The sequence below is a fragment of the Mizuhopecten yessoensis genome, unplaced genomic scaffold (genome assembly GCF_002113885.1).
Source record: "Mizuhopecten yessoensis strain PY_sf001 unplaced genomic scaffold, ASM211388v2 scaffold8777, whole genome shotgun sequence".
Classification (NCBI taxonomy): Eukaryota; Metazoa; Mollusca; class Bivalvia; order Pectinida; family Pectinidae; genus Mizuhopecten; species Mizuhopecten yessoensis.
Window position 1 is genome coordinate 300,361 of NW_018407716.1, and position 6,039 is coordinate 306,399.

A 6,039-nucleotide genomic window follows, 5' to 3' on the forward strand; every position below is an offset into this window, starting at 1 on the left:
TACTGTGTTTATACAGTTAGTTATCATGGTGATCTGACTTTCACTGTGTTTATACAGTTAGTTATCATGGTGATCTGACTTTCACTGTGTTTATACTGTTAGTAACCATGGGATCTGACTTTTACTGTGTTTATACAGTTAGTTATCATGGTGATCTGACTTTCACTGTGTTTATACAGTTAGTAACCATGGTGATCTGGCTTTTACTGTGTTATACAGTTAGTAACCATGGTGATCTGACTTTCACTGTGTTTATACAGTTAATAACCATGGTGAACTGACTTTTACTGTGAAGCTACAGTAAATAATATTGGTTACCTGACTTTCACTGTTTAGCTATAGTTACTATTCATGGTGCTCAAGCTTGGTGGTTCCTGAAGCCCAGCAAACCCCTCTAAACCATCACTGTCAATACACAGATTTAGGTCTCATATTTGTGAAAAATAAATGTATATCCGTGTCAGGAGTAGTGTGAACTTTGACCTTTACTGTGTGTTTAACGTCTGGAACAGTGTGTTTTTACCAGTATACATACATGTGAGGAGGAGTGTGAACTTTGACCTTTACTGTGTATTTAATGTCTACAGGGGTGTGTTAATAGATTTGACAGTTTCTGGAACTTTCACTTGATAATGATGTCCTCTTGTAGCAAATGTTTTGCAAAATGTTATTTATTAATGTATTCATTGACAGTATTATTTAATATAAGTATACAATTGTATCACTAAAACATTTACAATGTATTTCATCGATGTATGACGACATGTATCACTAAAACATTTACAGTGTATTTCATCGATGTATGACGGCAGGTATCACTAAAACATTTACAGTGTATTTCATCGATGTATGACGACATGTATCAGTGAAAGATTGTAGCGTACATGTATCTATAATTAACATTGTATCTCAAAAGTATTCACAATGTTTCTGGGAATGATTTACATTGTATCTCAGAATGATTTACGAAGTATCTGTGAAGAATTTACGATGATCATGTCCAATATTTTGGAAGAATTTACAATGATAATATGTCCAACGTATCGGAAGGAATTACAATGTATCTCAGAATGAATATTCAGTGTGAAGATTACATTCCAACCATGATGTTATTGTGATTTGGCGATTTTGTTTTTGATTTGTCATCTTCCCATCATGAATCTATTTTATTATTTACCTTGTTGCAAAGTTTTTTTACCTGTATACCTGTGATATAATCGGGTTAAAAAGTGTAGTGATTTCAACAATCTTATGGAGGGTGTTGAAATATATATGCAAGTACAACCTACTTTTTACATTTTCATTTGTGCAGATGACCATTCTGACTTTCTGAATGATCCTGAAGAAAGATTATAATTTGTTGATCATTTATTAATTCACAGTTGGCTCATAGAGCTTTTGATAAGCTGACATTTTAATCTCTTTGCAAGTGTAGCCATTCAAATTTTGACCAAAAATTGATCCTAAATTTTAATTAAACCCGAGCTCACCTGATCTTACAATTTTAAGTTTAATATAAAAACGGTAATGCATTTTTGGTTTCTTCTTTAAAGCTTTAGATTAACTATTCAGCTAATTGGTTTATAATATAAAGAGAATTGTGCACCATTGGGACGAAGCATGATTGTTGGCTCATTGGTAGTTTTAGTAGTTTGACCTAGCTATTAATTTGTATAGGGCCAAGATGAAGTATGTGTTAACAATTTTTTTCAGATTGTGTACAGGTTCATAAAACACAACCAGTGAAATATTTATAATTGCCATCATTAGACAAAAACCTTGTGATGAAGGTGACAGAGTACATATCGTACTAGTGGCCAAAAGGTCACTCATAAACATTTCTTAACAAAGATCGATTAAATAGTTTTAGGATGACTGTCATTTCTCACCATAATACTAGTATCATGTCCACGGCCACACTATATTCTTTGAAGGGAGTTGGATAACACAACTATGTTTAATGAATGGAATTGCATATGGTTTATGATGATGTAATGAAGGTTTGTTTGTTTAATAATAAAAATCATTTACAGAAGTAACTCTCGAGTTTGTTTTAGATCTAGTACTATACTGTTAAAATTTCAGTTAAATAACACTGGTTGACATATTCCATCTTTGCGTATTGCAGAGTTATCTTCTCTTGGGAGCAGGTATTGGTTGTTACGTCATTGGTTTGTGTGAGAAAATTACATCGTTTTCTCAAAAATTGATGAGGTTACTCTCACAAACAAATGAGGTAACAATCAATACCTGCTCACAAGTGCAGATAACTCTGCAATACGCAAAGACGGAATAGTTCATTGTGTACAATTATTTAATTCTTACATCAGTCTTCTTTTTATTAACATAAACACGTGCACCAATTATTTTCTAATGACACTTTCGGCGATCTCTACATCCATTGTCTGGGTTTCACCCACGTCTGATCAGCCCTTGACACGACTTCGATGCCTTAGCTATTACTACTGGTCATTCCAATTCAGATGAACTCATTTTTAAACAACTCCAATTCAACCTACCCACTTGCCACTTGGACACCGTAATTGTAGAAGGGCCTTCAGCGACTTGCCCAACGTTTACCGTACAACCGTACAACGTTTACCGTACAACCTGCTTAGCCGCCCCACTGAAATACTGGTCGAAGCTGCAACAGGAATTCTATTGTTCAAGTTTTTCTTTGCGAACATCGTTTATGGTTATTCGATCATAGAACAAGAAAAAAATACCTCAATCACATGGGTTCAAAGTGACTAAAATAAAATAAAATAAAAACAAGCAAAATCGTGGAATTAATATCCCCCGCTTTCAGGAACTATTGTAGGTTAACATTATTGAGGTTAGGTTTAAACATGTGAGTATCGTGCTGTTGAGATATAATGTATAGCTTGAAACTCGAAGAAAAAAAGCCTTATCTAATATTTGCTGGAGTTATTAAGCGGAAACTGCGGATAATGACTTTGTCAAATGGAGTCCGATTAAAGTGGTTGTCAAACTTGGCCGAGCCCTTAATGCGTTGAACCCTGAACATTACTAAGTTTGAAGACAATCGGATAATATTTGCGAGAGCTAATGAACAGAAACGGCAGATATTGACGTTTTTTGGTTATTGGGGTCCGATTAAAGGGGTTATCAAACTTGACCGAGCCCTTAATGCATTTAACCCGCTTACTTAGTTTGAAGAAAATCGATTAACATTTGTTGCAATTATTGCACGGAAACGGCAGATAATGATGTTTTTCGTTAGTCACGGGGCCATCACGCTGTATGAGATGAACCTGTGTGTGTGGTAAGGAAAGAAGTTTGATTTGTTTTATTATCAAACTGGAGAAATGACACCCAGGGAGTTGTATATATATCACCATCAACTGGACGTCTTATTCATGTGTCCCTTTTTTGACTTGCAATTGCAATTACTTTCACGAAACTGATGATGAAATATCTGCTACATGTAAAATTCCATACAAAATAAAGCCAGTTTACCACAGAGAGCTGCTTTCTGGGGGTATCCTTCTGGCATATTCATAGAATGTTCTAGAAACGACTGTTAAAGCACGGACTTAGATAGCATCTCAATCTAATTCCGTGGTTAAAGTGGTCAAAATCATAAAGAGCAGGCTTACCAGGACTGAAGAATTCCTCGATGATGTACAGTCCGGAAAACAAGAAACAGCTAATATTTCATCAACAAATCGACGTAACAGTCATGAACCTTTCGGATGCGGAACATCCAGTTCGAGGAATCCTACTTCTCTTTATGTGACCGCCCTACTTGTTCGAGCGATGTGGTCTGGACTTTCCACATAGAAATTAATGAAGACATGACCTATGTATAGTACTTAGAATCTACACTTTGTTGACTTTGTATTTGCTCCTGATGTTAATTGGTTGACGCCTTTTAAGTGTTTTGAAAGTTTGATGTCCAGTACTGGTGTACTGCCTCAAATGCTCGCATCGTCTATGAATATTCGGGTTCAAACACAATCTAGCGCAATAACTCCAAAAAAAAATCTGTCGTAAAATAGCTCCTCCGTCATTTCTACATGTACATGGGGTTGGTCAGGGAATGAGAATCGACAAAACGCTTATAATAATTTCAATAAAATATCTCAGGAAGCTTCCATCGCCAAAGACCAACCAAAGTTGTGACCTATATGGATCTTTACCCCTTATAAGGGCCTGAATGGTAGGACCAAAAGGGTTCAAAGTGACTAAAATAAAATAAAATAAAAACAAGCAAAATCGTGGAATTTATATCCCCCGCTTTCAGGAATTATTGTAGGTTAACATTATTGAGGTTAGGTTTAAACATGTGAGTATCGTGCTGTTGAGATATAATGTATAGCTTGAAACTCGAAGAAAAAAAGCCTTATCTAATATTTGCTGGAGTTATTAAGCGGAAACTGCGGATAATGACTTTGTCAAATGGGGTCCGATTAAAGTGGTTGTCAAACTTGGCCGAGCCCTTAATGCGTTGAACCATGAACATTACTAAGTTTGAAGACAATCGGATAATATTTGCGAGAGCTAATAAACAGAAACGGCAGATATTGACGTTTTTTGGTTATTGGGGTCCGATTAAAGTGGTTATCATACTTGACCGAGCCCTTAATGCATTTAACCCGCTTACTTATTTTGAAGAAAATCGATTAACATTTGTTGCAATCATTGCACGGAAACTGCAGATAATGATGTTTTTCGTTAGTCACGGGGCCATCACGCTGTATGAGATGAACCTGTGTGTGTGGTAAGGAAAGAGGTTTGATTTGTTTTATTATCAAACTGGAGAAATGACACCCAGGGAGTTGTATATATATCACCATCAACTGGACGTCTTATTCATGTGTCCCTTTTTTTTACTTATTGCAATTACTTTCACGAAACTGATGATGAAATATCTGCTACATGTAAAATTCCATACAAAATCAAGCCAGTTTACCACAGAGAGCTGCTTTCTGGAGGTATCCTTCTGGCATATTCATAGAATGTTCTAGAAACACTGTTACAGCACGGACTTAGATAGCATCTCAATCTAATTCCGTGGTTAAAGTGATCAAAATCATAAAGAGCAGGCTTACCAGGACTGAAGAATTCCTCGATGATGTACAGTCCGGAAAACAAGAAACAGCTAATATTTCATCAACAAATCGACGTAACAGTCATAAACCTTTCGGATGCGGAACATCCAGTTCGAGGAATCTTACTTCTCTTTATGTGACCGCCCTACTTGTTCGAGCGATGTGGTCTGGACTTTCCACGTAGAAATTAATAAAGACATGACCTATGTATAGTACTTAGAATCTACACTTTGTTGACTTTGTATTTGCTCCTGATGTTAATTGGTTGACGCCTTTTAAGTGTTTTGAAAGTTTGATGTCCAGTGCTGGTGTACTGCCTCAAATGCTCGCATCGTCTATGAATATTCGGGTTCAAACACAATCTAGCGCAATAACTCCAAAAAAAAAATCTGTCGTAAAATAGCTCCTCCGTCATTTCTACATGTACATGGGGTTGGTCAGGGAATGAGAATCGACAAAACGCTTATAATAATTTCAATAAAATATCTCAGGAAGCTTCCATCGCCAAAGACCAACCAAAGTTGTGACCTATAAGGATCTTTACCCCTTATAAGGGCCTGAACGGTAGGACCAAAAGGGTTCAAAGTGACTAAAATAAAATAAAATAAAAACAAGCAAAATCGTGGAATTTATATCCCCCGCTTTCAGGAACTATTGTAGGTTAACATTATTGAGGTTAGGTTTAAACATGTGAGTATCGTGCTGTTGAGATATAATGTATAGCTTGAAACTCGAAGAAAAAACGCCTTATCATATATTTGCTGGAGTTATTAAGCGGAAACTGCAGAAAATGACTTTGTCAAATGGAGTCCGATTAAAGTGGTTGTCAAACTTGGCCGAGCCCTTAATGCGTTGAACCCTGAACATTACTAAGTTTGAAGACAATCGGATAATATTTGCGAGAGCTAATGAACAGAAACGGCAGATATTGACGTTTTTTGGTTATTGGGGTCCGATTAAAGGG